This window comes from Bison bison, unplaced genomic scaffold (assembly GCF_000754665.1).
Source record: "Bison bison bison isolate TAMUID 2011002044 unplaced genomic scaffold, Bison_UMD1.0 scf7180017864261, whole genome shotgun sequence".
NCBI lineage: Eukaryota > Metazoa > Chordata > Mammalia > Artiodactyla > Bovidae > Bison > Bison bison.
In genome coordinates this window covers 68,397-69,631 of record NW_011494833.1, presented here as the reverse complement: position 1 = coordinate 69,631, position 1,235 = coordinate 68,397, and positions in this window count along the sequence as shown.

Sequence of the window (1,235 nt, the reverse complement as noted above, 5' to 3'; positions counted from 1 at the left end):
AAGAGAAGGCAGAGTCCTTCCCTGGAGGTGGTCACAGCTTATGGTCAAGCCAGACAGGCAGGCAGGGCATGATAGCACCTGAGCTGCCTTCATGAGTGAATGGTGTGGGGCAGAGGAAGAGCATCAGGTCTGCTCCCTTATGTGGTGCCCAGGGCAGATTGTCACCAGAGTAAACACTATGGTGATGACCATCACTCCTGTCTGCAAAGGGTTTACATTGGTGTGTGTCTACATCTGAGCAGTCAGGCCGTCTCTAAACTACACTGGCCGTGGGCATTGCCTCTCCTTAGAACTTGATATGTTTCATCTCTTCCTTACTGAACATTCATTGCCAAGAGGGTTTTGGGGCCACAAGGATGTTGGGTTGTTCTCTAGCTTTGTCTCATGAGGAATGCTTTTCCAGTTGTTGTTGTGGTTTGTTTTTCCAGCTCTCTTTCCTGGCTTATTTTGTGAATTTGTTTCTGCCAGAGGAAGAGCTTCGGATCTGCCTTCTGGCTGAGATGTGACACTTACAACAGCAGCACTGACCTGGATATCATGACCATATTTGCCAAAAGGGCTTTGTTTTGCAGAAGACATCTTGAAAGTACCTACACTGTCTTTTCAAATACCCAAAGGCTATTTGAAATGAAATAAAAAACAAGAATTCTCAAGTTTAGTCTTACAATATGTGGGGAGTCAGAAAAATCCCCGGAGAAGGGAAACACTACCCACTCCAGTATTCTGGCCTAGAGAATTCCTTGGAGTCTATAGTCCATGGGGTCACAAAGAATCCGACAAAATCGGATGACTGAACACCAACAGCCATGAAGTTTCACCATTTGTCCAGCAGAGATACCAACGGTATTTGCACGACTGTGTGCATGTTCAGTTGCTCATTCGTGTCCAACTCTTTGCAGCCCTGTGGACTGTAGCATCCAAGATCCTCTATCCATGGAATTTTTCAGGCAAGAATACTGAAATGGGTTGCCATTTCCTCCTCCAGGGGATCTTCCCCACCCAGGGATTGAATCCAGGTCTCCTGCGTTTCCTGCATTGGCTGGCGGGTTCTTTTCTGCTGAACCACCTGGGAAACAAGTCAGTACATCACTGGGTTATCCTAAAGTACTTAACTTAGAGTCTGGCACTCAGGTCATTCTCACTGGTGATGTGAATATTCAGTCATATCATTATTGCTCATATGATAATGGAATGGCCATGCTCACAAAGGAGAAAGAATAGCCTTTCCAAGTCCA